This window comes from Mauremys reevesii, linkage group 2 (genome assembly GCF_016161935.1).
Source record: "Mauremys reevesii isolate NIE-2019 linkage group 2, ASM1616193v1, whole genome shotgun sequence".
NCBI lineage: Eukaryota > Metazoa > Chordata > Testudines > Geoemydidae > Mauremys > Mauremys reevesii.
Genome location: NC_052624.1, coordinates 237,851,303 through 237,870,003, shown reverse-complemented (window position 1 = coordinate 237,870,003; position 18,701 = coordinate 237,851,303). Strand labels below are relative to the sequence as shown.

General features: G+C 47.0%; 1 protein-coding gene across 8 annotated transcripts in view; it reads left to right on the top strand.

The window, feature by feature from the left end:
* Positions 1–15,341: 15,341 nt before the first annotated feature.
* Positions 15,342–18,701, top strand: part of SNX16 (sorting nexin 16) — a 41,146-nt gene continuing 37,786 nt past the window's right edge. For 2 of the 8 annotated variants that reach the window (XR_005595273.1, XM_039528111.1), the window contains exon 1: positions 15,342–15,543. The gene's annotated coding sequence lies outside the window, so the exon portion shown is untranslated. Of the gene's footprint in view, positions 15,544–15,805; positions 16,239–18,701 lie in introns of those variants that run through there. The other 6 variants (XM_039528106.1, XM_039528107.1, XM_039528105.1 and 3 more) reach the window with 6 other exon arrangements.

Sequence of the window (18,701 nt, the reverse complement as noted above, 5' to 3'; positions counted from 1 at the left end):
GGCAAGGGTGTTCAGTTTTCTGCAATCAGAAAGTTCTCAACCTTCGTTCATCCAGAAAGGGTCCTTGATTTTTTTAGTCCAGAGATGACACATGGGGGTGGAGGCAGCATGCGGGGTAATGTGCTCCCCCAGAGTTGCTGCTTGGTTTATACTGAGCATGCTCAGTAACACTGCTGATGCTGGCTGCCCTCACTCTTCCCTCCACACTATCAGCAGGCACCCGTTGTCTCTGCTTTAGCCACTGGTTCTCAGCTATTGCTGTTTGGAAACTAGTAAAGGATGTTGTATGGCCTAGTTGATAGAACAATGGAAGAGCTGTGTTCTACTACTGGCCTGCTGCATGACCTCAGACAAGTCATTTCACGGCTTTGTGCCTCAGTTTATCCATCTGTAAAATGGGACTAATGATACTTGGCAAATAGTAAATAGTTTCCACAAAAGCATTTTTAAAGGATTTAAAAAAAACCCTAATATTTTAATCAAGATTTTTCAGGGAAGGCAGGGAGCAGGGTTTCCCCCAAAAGGAAACCCCAATAGTTGTTTGTTTTTGAAAACTGAAAAACATTTGATTTTCAAAAACCAAAAGAATGTTAGTTTTCAGTTATTTTCAGTTTCTCCAACCTACAAGCCCAAATCCCTTGTCTATATGCAACTACTGCTGTGTACTGGAGTCGGGGTTATTTCTCCAGCACCCTGTGGAAAAGAAGTTGACACACAGAAGAGCAGGTGAGAGCTTGACCTTTTTTATTTCTTAGCTCCAGTCATTTGACGTGGCTCAGGGCTCCAAAAGGTTAAAATCCCTTCCTTATTGTCATAGGTTTCACCCCCACTCTGCACTTTAGGGTACAGATGTGGGGACCTGCATGAGAACCCCTAAGATGAATTACTAGCTTAGATCTGGTTGCTGACACCACCCAAATAATTTAAAACAGCTTCTTTATGAGTCATTTGGGAAACTCTGTCTTTCCCCCAAAAATCTCTCCCTCCCAAGTACTGTAACCCTTCCTTGGGTAACCTTGAGAGACTTCCCCACCAATTACCTGGTGAAACACCGATCCAACCCCCTTAGATCTTAAAACAAGGAAAAAATTAATCAGGTTCTTAAAAAGAAGGCTTTTAATTAAGGAAAGGGTGTAAAAGCATACAAGCTACTCTCATAGACAACAGATTCAAAACACAGAGGATGTTCCCCTGGGCAAAACCTTAGTTACACAAAAGAAAACCCAACTTGATTATCCCTCTAATGCAAAAAGACAAAGTTACAAAAGAAAATAAACATAAGCTAATTCATTTCTTCTCTAATACTCACTACCCAGGGTGATTCCTCTGGTCAGGTGTTAGCTAGGCTAGCTGAACTTCTTAACCCTTTACTGTCTGTTTATGACACACACCCCCCAAATTATAGACAGTGCTGGACCACACTGGCTGTGATTTTCTTTCTAGAACTTTAGAATAAACAGATTAATAAAACACATGCATCTTTACATATACTACTGATTATGTAAAAACTAACAAGATTTTTTATATTTTAAGGATGTTTTGGGAAACTTTTACAGAAGAGTGCATTAGCCACTTTGTTAGAAGCTTCTGAAATTTGTTGTTTTTCAAAATTAAAATTTTGGAGAGCTAAACTCCACCGAAGAAGTTTTTTTGTTATTTTCCTTGGTGGTATGAAGCCACTTTAGTGCAGCATGGTTGGTTTGTAGCTAGAAACACCATCCCCAAATGTATGGGCATAGCTTTTCTAGCGCGTACACAATGGCGTAACATTTTTTTTTTTTGCTGATTGACCAGTGGCTTTCACTTTTAGACAGTTTCTTGCTGAGAAACACGACAGGATGGAATTCTTGATTTGGTCCTTTCTGCATTAAAACTGCTCCCACACCACACTTAGATGCATCTGTGGTTACTAGGAATGGTTTGTCAAAGTCTGGGGCCCTTAGCACAGGGTCAGACATGAGTGTCGCCTTAAGCTGGTTAAAGGCCTTTTGACACTCATAAGTCTACTGAACTGCATTTGGCTGTGTTTTTCTGGTTAGGTCTGTCAGTGGGGCAGCGATTTGGCTGTAGCGTGGTACAAATCGCCTATAATATCCGGCCAAGCCTAAGAAGGATTGGACCTGTTTTTTTGACTTTGGGATAGGCCACTTTTGGATAGCATCCACTTTGGCCTGTAGGGGGTTGATAGTTTCTTGACCCACCTGGTGTTTAAGGTAAGTTACTTTGTTTAGGCCTATTTGACACTTTTTAGCCTTACCAGTTAGTTCTGCCTGCCTGATGCGCTCGAAGACTTTTTTTAAGTGCTTTAGGTGTTTTGCACATGAATTAGAAAAAATGGCCACATTATTGAGGAAGGCAACTGCAGATTTTCCCAATCCCGCTAGGAGACCATTTACAAGTTTTTGGAAGGTGGCGGGTGCATTTTGCAGCCCGAAAGGGAGCACATTAAATTTATACACCCCGGCATAAGGGTGACCTTTTCTTGGCGGGTTTATTTAGCGGTACTTGCCAGTACCCCTTGGTTAAGTCTAAAGTAGAGATGAAATGGGCATGTCCCAATTCTCCTATAGTTTATTTGTGTGTGGCATTGGATAGTTGTCAGGACGAGTTACAGCATTTAGCTTATGGTAGTCCAAGCAAAAGCGTATTTTCCCATCTGGTTTGGGAACTAGAACCACTGGAGATGCCCATGCACTGGTAGAGGGACGGATTATAACCATCTGTAGCATGTCCTGGATCTCAGTTTTGGCATGAGGAGACACCCGGTAGGGTGGGGTTTTAATTGGGTGAGCATTACCTATGTCAATGGAGTAGTATGCTCATTCAGGGCTTGTCTACACTACAGGACTATTTCGAATCTACTTAAGTCGAATTTGTGGATTCGACCTTAATAAGTCGAATTTGTGTATCCATACTAAATACACAAATTCGAACTTCTGAGTCCACATTCACGGGCCAGCCGACTTTGGAAGCGGTGCACTGTGGGAAGCTATCCCACAGTTCCCGCACTCCCGCTGCCCATTGGAATTGGATTTCCCAATGCATGCTGGGGGGAAAAATGTGTCGTCATTGAACCGTCAATCCCGCCCTCCCTGTCTTCCTTGAAAGCGCCGGCGGGAAATCTGTTCGCGCCCTTGTCTGGTCGGTTACAGCGCGGACGCCACAGCACTGCGAGCATGGAGCCCGCTGCGATCATCGCTGCACTTATGGCCGTTGTCAACTCCTCGCACCTTATCGTCCACCTCTTCCACAGTCAGATGCTGAGAAATCGGGCGAGGAGGCTCCGGCAGCACGGTGAGGAGAGTGGCGCAGACCTCTCAGAAAGCAGGGTACGCCGGGCAGTGGAGATCATGGTGGCAATGGGTCAAGTTCATGGTGTGGAACGCGATTCTGGGCCGGAAACAAGCACAGACTGGTGGGACCGCATAGTGCTGCAGGTCTGGGATGACACAGAGTGGCTGCGAAACTTCAGGATGCGTAAGGGCACTTTCCTTGAACTGTGTGACTTGCTGTCCCCTGCCCTGAAGCGCCAGGACACAAGGATGCGAGCAGCCCTGAGTGTGCAGAAGCGAGTGGCCATAGCCCTCTGGAAACTTGCCACGCCAGACAGCTACCGGTCAGGAGCGAACCACTTTGGCGTGGGCAAATCTACCGTGGGGATTGCTGTGATTCAAGTAGCCCACGCAATCGTTGAGCAACTGCTCTCAAAGGTAGTGACTCTCGGAAATGTCCAAGTCATCATAGATGGCTTCGCGATGGGATTCCCAAACTGCGGTGGGGCTATAGATGGGACTCACATCCCTCTCCTGGCACCAGCCCACCAGGCCAGCGAGTACATGAACCGACAGAGCTACTTTTCAATGGTGCTGCAAGCTGTGGTGGACCATAGGGGACGTTTGACCAACCTCAACGTCGGGTGGGGGGGCAAGGTTCATGACGCGTGTGGTCAGGAACTCTGGTCTGTTTAGACGCCTCCAGGCAGGCACTTTCTTCCCGGACCACAAAATAACGGTTGGGGATGTGCAGATGCCTACAGTGATCCTCGGGGACCCGGCCTACCCGCTAATGCCCTGGCTCATGAAGCCCTATACAGGCGCCTTGGACACTGAAAAGGAACTCTTCAACTACCGGCTGAGCAAGTGCAGAATGGTGGTGGAGTGTGCTTTCGACGTCTCAAGGGAGAGGGCGGACCTTACTGACTCGCTCGGACATCAGCGAAAAGAATATCCCCGTAGTTATTGCTGCTTGCTGTGTGCTCCACAATCTCTGTGAGAGCAAGGGCGAGACCTTTTTGGCCGCTTGGGAGGTTGAGGCAAATCGGCTGGCTGCTGTTTACGATCAGCCAGACACCCGTGCTGAGAGAATATCCCAGCGGGAAGCGATATGCATCAGGGAGGCTTTGAAAGCGAGTTTCCTCGCAGAGCAGGGTAACTTGTGACTGTCCACTTTATTTTAAGAGAGCCTGATCATAAACCAAGTTTCCCCCACTTCCGAAGGACGTTTTAAAACTAAGGACATGTTTTAGTAATTAATAATAAATCTTTCGTTGACTTTGCATTTGTCTTTCTTCGTTGAAACATGGAAGCATTCTGTGCTGGTTAAGGTGTGCACTGATGGGTGGGTTTGCAGGAAGGGGCGAGGGTGCCGTCTTTGGATAGGGGTTAACATGACGGCTGTGGGTTTGGGCGTTGGAAGGGGTGAGGGGTGTGGGGGAAGGGTGAGTATCTGCCCCTGGATGAGGTCTCTTTTTGGGGCTCAGGGCACCGGGGAGGATCGTGACTACGGTCCAAGTGCATGTGAAGGGAAGCCTGCCTTTACATTCTGGGATGTCAGGCACCAGGACCCTGCACAAGCATACACATCAAGGAAAGACCCGGGGCAGCATACACCACACAGACTGTCCCTGGTGCCTAGTGACTACAGTCTGTGTGTGCCCTGCAGTTGACCCTGCAGCCAAGTCTGTAGCATGGCACTGTGGGCTATGCACTGCAATTACAACTCCCCCCCCATACAGAACAACAGAAAGTCTTCTGACACCAGAAACGTGACGGAAACAGTCAGTAACACAAAACCGCTTTTAATAATGTAGTACACAGTGGGGGGTTTGAACTTGGAGTTGGGACTGGTTGATGCTTTAAGGAAAGAGCTTGTACAAATTTACACGACAGTTGTCTCGAACATTATCGGTGTGCTGCGGTGCAGGGACAGTTCTCACGGCCCCTACCGCCCCTCCGTCTTGTCACTTTGGGTGAGGGGGGGACAGGACTTCTTGGCGTTGGAGGGCGGTTGCAGATGCACTGCAGGGGGGCTCTCTCCTGACTGCGGTCTTGCAGAACATCTACAAGGCGCCGGAGCGTGTCCGTTTGCGCCCTCATTAGACCAAGCAGCGTAGGAGTCGCCTGCTGGTCTGCCTGCCGCCACCTATCCTCCCGTTCCAGGTGCGTGCGATGCTGCTGACACAGGCTCTCCCTCGACTGTCTCTGCTCTGCCGCCTCCGCTCTGGAGCTGGCCATCAGTTCCTGGAACATGTCGTCCCTTGTCTTTTTCTTGCGGCGTCTAATCTGAGCCAGCCTCTGCGAGGGGGATGGCGGGGCAGTCCGGGAAGGAGCCGAAGCTGTGTGATGCGAAAAAGTAGGTGATTTCCTTGAACAAATACATGTTTGCCAACAGTAAACACAGTCTAGTCAGTTTCAGTTAAGAAGACCAAACAGGGAACCAAGTCTCAGGAGATCTCGGAACTAGTCCGAGATTTGAATACGCTCTCATTGGCGCGATTGCACTGGATAGCGCACAAGCGAGGAGAGACAGCTGCATCCGTCTTGCACAAAGTCCTGGTAAGCCTTACAGTACAGAGTGCTTATCAGTTAGTGCTTAGCTGTTGTGACATTATTGATATAAATTGGGACCATATAGAACATGGGTTGCAACCAAGGTCCTGCAGTGGCACCAAATCTTAGATAAAGGGGGTCATCTAAGGTGTCTAAGACCAGATTATGGGTTGCTGGTTATAATTATGCTGTCTATATGTCTGTATCATTTGTAGTTAAAGTTATAAGTATTGGCTCGGTAATGTCTATAGTTTGTATTCTGCTCTGCCTCTGGGAAGTGTCCCAGACAAGCTGATGTTAGCCCGGCATAGCTGGATTGATGGCCCATTAAAGGGCCATTGGCTACACAATTGACCCATGGAGAGAAGGCAGACACGCCTTGTGACTCAGCAAAGTATGCAGGGACTGGCCCATGTGACTCTAGGCTCCATTTTGCTGTAAATTTCCACAGTGAAGACAAAGGGATTCTTACACCTGGAAAAGTCTATATAAGGCCAATGCCTCATCTCCATCTTGTCTTCAATCCTGCTTCTGACCTCTGGAGGGACTTTGCTAAAAACTGAAGCTCTACACCAGGGACTGAGGACCCATCCCAGCGGGGGATGTTCCAGAGACTTAAATTGAACCTGCAGTTTACTCCATCACTGCTGCAAGCCTGAACTAAGAACTTTGCCATTACTGTATGTAATTGATTCCATTTAACCAATTCTACCTCTCTTCTCTACCTTTTTCCCTTTGTAAATAAACCTTTAGATTTTAGATTCTAAAGGATTGGCAACAGCGTGATTTGTGGGTAAGATCTGATGTGTATATTGACCTGGGTCTGGGGCTTGGTCCTTTGGGATTGAGAGAACCTTTTTCTTTTATTGGGGTGTTGGTTTTCATAACCATTTATCCCCAGGACGAGTGCACTGGTGGTGATACTGGGAGACTGGAGTGTCTAAGGAAATTGCTTGTGTGACTTGTGGTAAGCCAGTGGGGTGAGACCAAAGTCCTTTTTGTCTGGCTGGTTTGGTTTGCCTTAGAGGTGGAAAAACCCCAGCCTAGGGCTGTAACTGCCCTGTTTGAGCAATTGGTCCTGATTTGGCACTCTCAGTTGGGTCCCGCCAGAATCGCTCCGTCACAGCTGTGCTCTCCTGCTGGAGGCAATGTGCAAAGCAGAAAAGATGAGCGTTATGCGGCACCTCCCGCCAGTGAACGGGAAAGACCCCTGTATGCTTTTCCTCTGTGGCCTGCAACACGTGGCTGTTAAGCGAGGGTCATTCTTATGCAAAGTAAAACTCTGTTAAGCGAGGGTCATTCTTATGCAAAGTAAAACTCTGTTAAGCTAGGGTCTTTCTTATGCAAAGTAAAAGTCTACCATGCACAATAGTAACAGTACACTAATTCCACTAATTAGATGCAGCACTTCCACAACGACATCACCCTGAGGCGTGTCAGGCGCATACAGAGAGAGCGGATGCTCACAGAAGCCCTGCACAGACCAGGACCATACGCTGCCATGCTCGTAGAGGCGATGGTCCCCCTGTACCTGAGGATGGCCTGGCGCGGAAGAGTGTGCTTCAACGGAGCACCCAATAAAGCACCTCTCCCAAGAAACCTCCTGCTGAGGCTTTTCCAGCTGCTCTCTGAGAGCTTTTTTGAACTGTCCCCAGAGGACTATTGCTCCATTACTGTCTGTGTAGACCTACTTTTTGTATAGTTTGATATTTAAAATTTTTTATATAGTATTTCTATTTTTTATATATATCCCTGTTTCTTAAAAAAATAAATGTTTCCCTGTTGGTAGCACTTACCGCCTGATCCTTCCCCTGATTCCGAGTCCAGGTTAACGGGCGGGGACGGTTGGTAGGGGATCTCTGTGAGGGTGATGAAGAGATCCTGGCTGTCAGGGAAAGCGGGAGTGGGTTCGATGTCGCCTGCGCCGTCCTCCAAAGACCCTTCCTCATCTTCCCCATCGGCGAACAGGGAGGAGGAACTGTCCCGGTACACTATTCCGTCCTCGGAGTCCACCGTCACTGGTGGGGCACTGGTGGCAGACCCACCTAGAATGGCATGCAGTGCCTCGTAGAAGCGGCATGTCTGGGGCTGGGCTCCGGGCGTCCGTTGCCGCTCTGACTTTTGATACCCTTGTCTTAGGTCCTTCACTTTCACGCGGCACTGCATCGCGCGCTGTATCCTTTGTCTTTCATGGCTTTAGAGACCTTCTTGAAGGTCTTCGCGTTCCGCTTGTTGGAGCGCAGCTCCGAGCACAGACTCCTCGTCCACACAGCGATCAGATCCTGGACTTCCCGGTCAGTCCATGCTGGGGACCTCTTTCTATTCTGGGATTGCCCAGACTCCTCTGCTGGAGAGCTCTGCATCGTTGCAGGTGCTGCGGAGCTCGCCCCGATGTGCAACCAGAACATCAGATTCAAACCGCCCAGACAGGAAAATGAATTCAAATTTTCGCGGGTCATTTCCTGTGTGGCTGGCCAGAGAATCCAAGCTCGGACTGCTGTCCAGAGCGTCAACAGAGTGGTGCACTGTGGGATAGCTCCCGGAGCTGCTAAGTTCGATTAGCATCCACACCAAGCCTAATTCGAGCTAGCAAGTTCGAATTTAGCGTTACTCCACCTGCCGGGGTGGAGTACCAAATTCGAACTAAAGAGCCCTCTAGTTCGAATTAAATGGCTTCCTGGTGTGGACGGTTGAGCGGTTAGTTTGAATTAACACTGATAAATTCGAATTAAAGTCCTAGTGTAGACCAGGCCTCAGTCTGTCCTGGCGTGGCTGAGAACATTGGCACAAACGTAGTGCACAGCTCCTTGATCTGCTGTCACTGCAGACGTTCCAGGGTCGTGGAGAGGTTCACCTCTTCCACACCACCGTCACTTTTTTCTTTGTAGTAGACACCTTTAGGCCACTTTGCATTATTTGTTCCCTGGGCTGTAAACTGGAAAACCTTTAATTCTCTGGAATAAAAGGGCTTAAGAGAATTAACATGGTATACCTTAGGCTTTATTTTGGAGGTGGGGGATGCTATGAGATAGTTAACAGCTCCTAGGCGCTCCTGGACCGTGAATCCCTTTTAATGATGCTTCCATTTTATGGGCCTGGAGCGCCTTTAAGACCATGACTTGGTCTCCTACTTTGAAGGACCGTTTTCTGGAATGTTTATCATACCAGGCCTTTTGCTCTTTCTGAGCATCCTTTAGGTTTTCTTTAGCAAGGGCTAAAGAGTGTTGGAGGGTTCTTTGTAGGTTGATTACAAAGTCTAGAATGTTAGTTCCTGGAGAAGGCATATACCCCTCCCATTGCTGCTTCACCAACTGTAATGGCCCCTTAACCTCGCAGCCAAACACAAGTTCAAATGGTGAAAACCCTAAACTGGGATGTGGTACAGCCCTGTAGGCAAAAAGCAACTGCTGCAACACTAGGTCCCAATCACTGGAGTGTTCATTTACGAATTTACTTATCATGGCCCCCAAAGTTTCATTAAACCTTTCCACCAAGCCATTGGTTTGATGGTGGTAAGGGGTGGCAACCAACTGGTTAACCCCATGAGTTTCCCACAGGTTTTTCATGGTCCCTGCCAGGAAATTAGTTCCCAAATTTGTAAGGATGTTGGAGGGCCAACCTACCCTAGCAAAAATGTCTGCTAATGCCAGGCACACACTTTTAGCCCTGGTGTTGCTTAGAGCTACTGCTTCCGGCCATCGGGTGGCAAAATCCATGAAACTTAGTATGTATTGTTTTCCTCTGGGTGTCTTTTTTGGAAAAGGACCCAGAATATTCACAGCTACTCACTGAAATGGGACCTTAATTATGGGGAGTGGCTGGAGAGGGGTTTTGACCTGGTCTTGGGGTTTCCCCACGTGTTGGCACACCTCACAAGACCGGACATAATTAGCAATGTTCTTGCCCATTCCCTCCCAGTGGAAGGACTTCCCCAATCAGTCTTTGGTTTTGTTCACCCCAGAATGACCACTTGGATGATTATGGGCTAAGCTCAAAAGCTTTACCCGGTACTTAGTTGGAACTACCAACTGTCTTTGAGGATGCCAGTCTTCCTAGTGTCCAGCAAAAAGAGTCTCCTTATATAAAAGTCCTTTTTCTACAACAAACCGGGATCAGTTAGAAGAGCTGAGAGGCGGTGGGATGCTCCATGCCGCCACCCAAGCTTTTTGAAGGCTGTCATCTGCTTCCTGCTCGGCCTGGAACTGTTCCCTTGATGCTGGAGACATCAGTTTCTCCTTGGACTGTGGACTTGGGCCTGGTTCCTCTGGAAGCGATGCAGGTGATGGGGTTGTTTCCATTGATTGTGAACTGCTCTTCACTGGTGCACTATGTGGTATTTTAGGCCCTGTCTGAGCCTCTTGGGTAGGATTATTTTCTGCTTCTGCCAGTTCAGGCTTGCTGGTGCCCTCTGGCATTGGAGTTGTGGACGGGGTTGCAAGCGCTGTATTCAGTGCTGGCAATGGTTTTGGTGCTGGTTGCTTTGCCAGTCGGTTTTGGGACTGGATCCACTACGGCTGTAGCATTTGTGGGCAGAAGATCTGGCTCCACCACCTTTGTTTGGGTCTCTGGTAACACAGACGGGGCCCTGGTGGAAGGCTCAGGAACAGGGATAGGTGTGAAAGCTTGCTTAGCCTGGCTGCGGGTGACCTTTCCCACCCTTTTTGGCTAGCTTCACATGGTCTTCCCCCTGCAGCATGAGGATGGGATAATTATTATAGACTGCAAAAGTCCACACTTCTGACCAGCCCTTGTACTTGACAGGCAACTTGGCTGTAAGCAAGTTTTAAGAGTTTGACATGAAGGGTTGAATTGTTACCGGAGCCTCTGGGTTGATGAATTTGGGGTCCACTAGGGATTGGTGGATAGTTGACACTTGTGCTCCAGTATCCCTCCATGTGATAACCTTCTTTCCGCCCACTCTCAAGGTTTCTCTTCACTCCGAGGGTATTTGAGAGGCATCTGGGCCTAGGGACCTTTGGTGTGATTGTGGTGTAATGAACTGTAATCAGTTGGGGTTTTGGGGGAAGTGGGCCTTTATATGTCCCAGTTCATTACATTTAAAACATCGCCCTGCTAAGGTATCACCAGGCCGAGGTGGGTTGCTGGAGACTGGTCTGGTGGGATGATAAGGGTTTTGGGGTTTACCTTGGGATGTAAGGTGGGGCCTTGGGCTGCCCCTGGTGTTAGGATGTGGTTTGAGGGCTTCCCTTCTGATTTTTGCTTGAACTGCGACCTGGGTTGTTTCTCTCTGCTCCTTCCACCCGTTTTGTGTTGATTTCTCCCATCTCACTGGAGGCATGGGACTGTTTGTATTGATTAGTGTAAGAAGCAAGACTTTTACGGAGTCTATTTTTTTACTCCATAAGCACTGTTTTATGTGATCCTTAGTCATATTCAGGAATTGTTCCTGAGTCATCAAATCAATCATTTTTTCAAAGGTAGTTACACCCCTGCTGTCGGCCCATTTCTTTAACAGATCCTTTATTTGGTGTGCATAAGCCACATTACTTAGTCCAAGCCCTCTCTGAAGGATTCTAAATTTGACTCTGTAAGTGTCAGGTGTAACTTGAAATTGTTTCAAAACCAAATCCTTAAATTTACCATAGTCAGAAGCCTCCCCAATAGGCATCTTGTTGAATATGTTCCGAGCTCTTCCAGTCAATTTTGCTACCAATGTGGTCATCTTTTGTTCTTTAGGAATGCTATGGAGGGTGCACAGTCTCTCAAAGGTGAGGAAATATTCAGCAATATCATTGGATTTATCATACTGTGGACATAATCACTCCCATCCGTGGAGGATTGTTAGGTGTATTCTGCTGAATCCTTGCTAACTTCAGTGCATGCTTCTGGGACTCCTTCTGGATCTCCATAGCTCTCTGGTGGTCAGCCTCTTTGGCTTTCTCTTCTCTTTCTCTCTCTTTTTTTCCCTCATAGCTCTTTTGTGGGCAGCCTTAGCTCTGGCCATTTGTCTGTCATGTTCTTTATGGTTTTCCTCAGCCTGTAATCTGGTTAATTCTATTTCCTTTTGCATAGGTTTTTTCCCTTGTCTGACATTTCCCCCCCGGTTTACCTTAGCTATTCTGGAGAGGTAGAAAAAAAACAGCTTGTAAATTTCCTTGTTACTGTAACTGGACTCCTCAGAGTAAGAAAGAAACAAGAAAACTGGTTTTGTGACTTTTCTTTTGCAAAGTTAATTACCCTCCAGCTATGCCCAGCTGGAAACCTATTCTAACAAAGCCCTGTTAAGCCTGGTCTACACTACGCGTTTAAACCGGTTTTAGGAGCGTAAAACCGATTTAACGCCGCAACCATCCACACTAAGAGGCCCTTTATATCGGTATAAAGAGCTCTTTAAACCGGTTTCTGTACTCCTCCCTAACGAGAGGAGTAGGGCTAATATCGGTATTACCATATCGGATTGGGGTTAGTGTGGCCGCAGATCGACGGTATTGGCCTCCGGGCGGTATCCCACAGTGCACCACTGACCGCTCTGGACAGCAATCTGAACTCGGATGCAGTGGCCAGGTAGACAGGAAAAGCCCCGCGAACTTTTGAATATTTCCTGTTTGCCCATCGTGGAGCTCTGATCAACACGGGTGGTGATGCAGTTAAAAATCAAAATAAAGAAAGAGCTCCTGCATGGACGATGCGGACGTGATCGCTGTAAGGGCAGGTAAATCTGTTCTATCAGTGCTCCGTTACAGAAGACGAAATTCAAAATCATTTTTTAAATATCTCCAGACAGATGCCATAGCAGGGACTCAGCGCACTGCTGCGTGACAAGCGTAACGGAAAGCCAAAGAATCAAATGGACGCTCATGGACTGGAGGACTCAAGCTATCCCACAGTTCCTGCAGTCTCTGAAAAGCATTTGCATTCTTGGCTGAGCTCCAAATGCTTCTAGGGTCAAAAACAGTGTCCGCGGTGGGTCAGGGCATAGCTCGGCAATTTACGCACCCCCCCCCCCCCCACCCCCAGAAGTGAAAGGGAAAACAATCCTCTCTTGACTCTTTTACATGTCACCCTATCTTTACTGAATGCTGCAGATAGACGCGATGGTGCAGCACTCAACACCAACATCCTTGCTCCCCCCACGCTATGGCTGGCTGATGGTACAATACGACTGGTATCTGTCCTCGTCATCAGCCTATTGGCACATGGGGCAGTGCAAAAGGACTGGTAACCATGATGACCAGCATCTGTTAGGTCGATCAAGGGCGCCTGGTCCTAATTTTTCCTGGTAGATGGTGCAGTATGGCTGATAACCATCATCGTCATAGCAACAGGGGGCTGAGCTCCATCAGCCCCCACCCTTCATGTGTAAAGAAAAGATTCAAGTGCCCCTGAACTAGCAGAGGGATGCTGGGCTCCTCTCCTACACACTCCTTACTGTCCTGTCTGGACTATCATAGCAGCTGGAGGCTGCCTTCCACTCATATCTCACTAACAAGTCACTGTGTCTTATTCCTGCATTCTTTATTACTTCATCACACAAGTGGGGGGACAATGCTACAGTAGCCCAGGAAAGCTGAGGGAAGAATGGAATCAACAGGTGGGGTTGTTGCAGGAGCACCCAATGTGAATAGAATACAGCTCATAATTTCTGCAGGATCTGACACAGAGCAGCTGTGCTCTCTGGTTCTCTGATACAGTGGTTCTCTAGTACACTTGCCCATATTCTAGGCAGGACTGATTCTATTTTTAGATACCAAAAAGGAGGGATTGACTCAGGGAGTCATTCCCAATTTTGGCTTTTGTGCCCCTGGCTAAGAGCAGCCAGGGGCACTTATGACAGCAGCAAATGGAACAGTGCAAAAGGACTGGTAGCCAAGATCATCTTATTACCAGTTTATGGATTGGTAGATGGTACAGTATGGCTGATAACCATCTCTGCTGTCATGCAAAAGCAAAAGCATGCTGCTGTGTAGCGCTGCTGAATCGCCTCTGTCAGCGGCATCTAGTACACATACGGTGACAGTCACAAAAGGCAAAACAGGCTCCATGATTGCCATGCTATGGCATCTGCCAGGGCAATCCAGCGAAAAAAGGCGCGAAATGCTTGTCTGCCGTTGCTTTCCCAGAGGAAGGAGTGACTGACGACATTTACCCAGAACCACCCGCGACAATGATTATTGCCCCATCAGGCACTGGGATCTCAACCCGGAAATTCCAAGGGGCGGGGGAGGCTGCGGGAACTATGGGATAGCTACGGAATAGCTACCCACAGTGCAACGCTCCAGAAGTCGATGCTAGCCTCGGACCGTGGACGCACACCACCGATTTAATGTGTTTAGTGTGGCCGCGCGCACTCGATTTTATACAATCTGTTTTACAAAACCGGTTTATGCAAATTCGGAATAGTCCCGTAGTGTAGACGTACCCTTAGAAAAACTCATCCTCTCTGCCTCAGCCCAAGAGAGATAAGATCTGTATCTCTCTTGCAGCTCCAAGAACAGAAACAAAATCTAATGGCTTTTGGTTTCTTTGAATCCCAGTTCTACCACCATGTCATAGGTTTCACCCCCCCTCTGAACTTTAGGGTACAGATGTGGGGACCTGCATAAGAACCCCTAAAATGAATTACCAGCTTAGATCTGGTTGCTGCCACCACCCAAATAGTTTAAAACAGCTGTTTATGAGTCATTTGGGAAACTCTGTCTTCCCTCCCAAAATCTCTCCCTCCCAAGTACTGTAACCCTTCCCTGGGTAACCTTGAGAGACTTCCCCACCAATTTCCTGGTAAACACCGATCCAAACCCCTTGGATCTTAAAACAAGGAAAAAATTAATCCAGTTCTTTAAAAAGGGGCTTTTAATTAAGGAAAAGGTGTAAAAGAAATACCTCTGAGAGATTAGCATACAAGCTACTCTCACAGACAAGAGATCCAAAACACAGAGGATGTTCCCCTGGGCAAAACCTTAGTTACACACACACACAAAAAAAACCCCAATTTGATTATCCCTCTAATGCAAAAAGACAAAATTACAAAAGGAAATAAACATAAGCTAATTAATTTCTTCTCTAATACTCACTACCCTGGGTGATTTTTTTTATCTTTTTTACTCCGGCACAGAACTTAATGGACTAAACAAAAGAAGAAATTCCCTTCTTCCTCTTGAAACATTTTGTCCATTTATTGGTTCCTCTGGTCAGGTGAACTTAACCCTTTACTGTCTGTTTATGACACCTATGGCAAGCTGTCTATTGACTGCGCTGCCTGCTGCTACACCTGGCTGTGCTGGTACACACTGGAAGTCAGATTCTGCTTCAAGATAGCACAAGCATCAGCAATACAGTCTGCATAGCAAACAGCACTAGTAGCAACCCATAAGACTACAAATCCCAGCATACAATGCGACGCATGGGGCATACGTGCCCTCCCACGCAATGCCGTGAGTAGAGTCTGCAGGTCCCAGCATGCGCTGCAGTGTTTGCCGCGGTGTCTGCCGGGAGCGGCCGTCTATTTGTGGCCCCAATGCCTGCTGGGACTTGTAGTCTTAATGCTTTTCAAACTCGGTGCCAACAGTCGGGGGGCGGGCCTAGGCCCGCCCGCCCCAGTACCCGCTGTAGGGCCGAACCCCACAGGTACTGACCGTTACCCCGCCCCTTCCCTCGCGAACCTGGGCTTAGCCCCGCCTCCCTGTGCACGAGGAGGGGGAGGGGCAGCTGGTGTGGCGGCGGCGGCGGCTTAGCGAGGGAGCGCGACGGGGAGCAGGTGAGGAGGCGCCGGGGTCCCCGCGGCCCTTGGGGCACGCGGGTGGGGTGGGGGGCGGAGTCTGTGCGCAGGGAGGGAGCCGAGCCCCCCCCCCCTCCCCGAGGGGCGGGCTGTTGGCGGGCAGCGGAACATGGGCAGCCCCCGCGCGCCGAGGGGGGAGGGTCGCGGTACCGTGACCCCCTGCCGGGCCGGCTGGTCACTGAGACCCTGGTCGCGGGCAGCCCCTGCCCTTCCCCCCGTAGGGCCCTCGAGCGCTGGGGAGAGGGTAGCCCCCGCCGCAGCCATGGCGCGCGGTGCTCCGAGCCTGGCAGGGCTCGCCCCGGGGGCTCGGCAAGCGCGCCCGCTCCACTGCCGCGCTGGGCTGTTGCTCTGCCCACGCTGCCTGGCCGGTCTCCCCGCCAGAGGTGGCTGCATGTTAGTGATGGGCGAATGAAACTCATTCGGGAATAAAATAAATCCTATATTTCATCGTCAGGTGGGTGAGTGAGTGAATTTTGCGTCTGGGCTGGTATATCGACCTGCCCTGTAGCGGGCTGGTGTTCAAGTTTTTTGGAAGTAGGAATCGCTTGTGGATCTGTATAACAGGTAAAGAACCTGCGGTCTGGTTCAAGGGGCCTGCCACTGGAGCCTCATTCTTCTCCCTCTGAAGTTTGACTTAATGGGTTAGAAAAAACGGTTCCGACAACATACACCAGGTATGACGGCCTAAATCTGAAGATAGAGCAGATACTGTAAATGCAAGATACTGTTTCTTATTCATAAAAGTTATATGCATTATAAAATACTCAAATTGCCTATATCAGCATTTTCCACCTGTAGTTCGTGGACCCCTAGGAGTCCCCAGACTATGCGCAAGATTTCCAAAGGGGTCTGCATCTCCACTTGAAATTGTTTAGGAGTCTGCAGATGGAAAAACGATTGAAAAGCACTGGCCTATATGGTGTAAATTATGTAAGAAAAAAACGTTCAAATTACCAGGTTCCAGAGGGAAGGGAGATAGAGGAAGTTTTCCATGTATCTTCTTGTGCTGTATAATTAGATGCATCTGATATGCCTATTTATCTAATAGATTTGGAAAATGTTATGTTAAAAAAGAGCAGTTTGCACTCTGATGGTGTAATAGAATCTGAGTTGTTTCACGGTGCCAAATATTCATTTGCTTGATGTTTGCCACATTTTTGGAATGTGTTCTAACAGTTTTTAAGTAATACAAACTAATGATGTCAACTGATGACCGGATAAAAGGCTAGTGGCGATTGTTGTTTAGTTTTAAAAACGTAAATTATTCAGAACCATTAAGACATGGACATAGCTAGCCTATGTGAGCACACTTTTTTTTATTGCTGATCCCTATGTCTTGATTTAATAAGCTCCTGTATATTTTTTACAACACTTTGCACAAGTGGCCTGAGTTTCACTGAGTCTCTGAGCAATATCTCAGTAAACTAATAAATGGCTAAATGGACAGTATCCATTTAAATTTAGCCCAAAATTTATTTTTTGTAAAAACAAGCTTTTATAGAACCTAAGACCAATAGAGATGTTCCTAAATTTTAACAAAAATCAAGTGTTTGAAACCAGAACTCTAGAACTGAAATTGACTAAAACAAAACTGACTTTATTGTCCAGAGAAGCACTAAAATTAAACAGAGCATAAATAGTAACAAGTAAATTATTTTTTTAATTCAATCTAAAGTTCTAAATAAAATTTTGTTTACAATATATGATTTTAAGTTTTGTTGTTTTTAACTTTTTTGTGTCTGGCTTTAGTGAAAAACATGCTGATTTTAAACTGTTAGCAGTATCCAACACATTTAAATACAGACAAATTCTTTCTTTATGGTGTGTTGAGTTTAGATGGTTTACTTCAAGGAGAGAAGAGTTGGGTGTTGTAAACATGGAGGCAGGAGCGATTGACATCTTTGTTTTGTAGCATGTGATAATGCAGAGATTCTGGAATCCAGTTCTTTGGTGGTGTTTGTTTAGCAGTTAATTATTTTCAGACAACAACTTGAAGGGTGACTGCTCTTTTCTTTCTGTTTAATTCTTGCTTTGTTGCTGGGGTTGAACTATCCCAAACAGAGCTTTGGGAGAGGAACAAATCTCTTCTGAAAAACAGGGAAAATCCAGGTCTCTCTGGATAAGATGGAGAAAAGTTGTTTACTTTGTTGTGGCGTTAGAAAGAGTGTGCTGAATGTTTTGCTGTATGCATCCGTAAAGTAGCTGGGGTGTAATGATTCCACTGCTTTATTGTAATGAAATATGAGAGTAGTATTAAACTTTAATACATTAGATGGGTAGCTCATTTAAAATGATCCTTAACCGGTCATGCTCAGTGCCTCTTATCTGTCAAAATACTTTTAGGCAAGTAGCAAAACAATTTTTTGTCTGTTTTTTCTTCTTCCTTTTCATGTGTTGTGTCAATCCAAGTAAATGTGTAGGAGCAATTACTTTAAGTTCAGTTGAGATTTTGGGCTGTCACTTTTGCATTGTTTTCTTTTGCTGATGGTTTGGAAGCCAAAGAAAGATTCTAGTTTTTTATTATATTTTTGAACTCTGCCATTAGCAAATCATGACAGATCAAAATGTTTTTGTTGTTGAGAATTTAAAACTGTGTAACATGATCTCCAACTATGAAGTAGTGTGTTCTTGCACATTATATGTGTCTTTAAAGTCAGGGCGCCTGAAGGAGTTAAGAACATAAGAACGGCCATACTGGGTCAGAACAAAAGTCTATCTAGCCCAGTATCCTGCCTTCCAACAGTGGACAATGTCAGGTGCCCCAGAGGGAATGAGCAGAACAGGTAATCATCAAATGATCCATTCCCTGTCATCCATTCCCAGCTTCTGGCAAACAGAGGCTTAGGGACACCATCCCTGCCCATCTTAGCTAACAGCCATTGATGGATCTGTTCTCCATTAATGTATCTAGTTCTTTTTTGAACCCTGTTGTAGTCTTGGCCTTCACAACATCCTCTGGCAAAGAGTTCCACAGGTTAACTGTGTGTTGTATGAATAAATGCTTCCTTTTGTTTGTTTTAAACCTGCTGTCTATTAATTTCATTTGGGGATCCCTAGTTCTTCTGTTATGAGAAGGAGTACATTACACTTCCTTGTTTATTTTCTCCACACCAGTCATGATTTTATAGACTTCTATT